The following is a 505-nucleotide window of genomic DNA, read 5'->3' as shown; positions in this document are numbered from 1 at the left end:
GCATTTTCCTGCAGGCGATTCTGGCAAAGTTCCTGGGAACAAAGAGTAAGGTTTTTATTGTTGAAATTAGAGCAATAGCAAATTATTTTAAGTAGCGCTTTTTATGCTTAGAATATCTCAAGGCTGCTTGAGTGAAGTGATCTTAATAAACACTTTTTTCCCCTTTATAGGAGATGCTCACAAGATACCATTTCATAAGAATAAGAAAATGTCTCATAAAAAGGGGGGATTTGTTTGATAGCTGGATAAGAGAAAATATTCAATAGAATTCGTTAGCTGGAAAATGGTTAGTATAGTCTTCAATAGCCAATAGAAGAACAAAAATTGTTTATTAAGATCACCTCACTCAAGCAGCTTGAAGTTCCTCTGACCATGAAAAGCCCTTGTTAAAAACTTGCTGTTGCTCTAATCTCAACAACAAAAAATTATTCTCTGCTCCCAGGAACGTTCCCAGCATTGCCTGCAGTAAGATCTGAGGGATGTAACCATATCGTCCCATAATCAG

Source organism: Choloepus didactylus, chromosome 23, assembly GCF_015220235.1.
Source record: "Choloepus didactylus isolate mChoDid1 chromosome 23, mChoDid1.pri, whole genome shotgun sequence".
NCBI classification, from domain to species: Eukaryota; Metazoa; Chordata; class Mammalia; order Pilosa; family Megalonychidae; genus Choloepus; species Choloepus didactylus.
Note: the sequence above shows the minus strand (reverse complement) of the source record.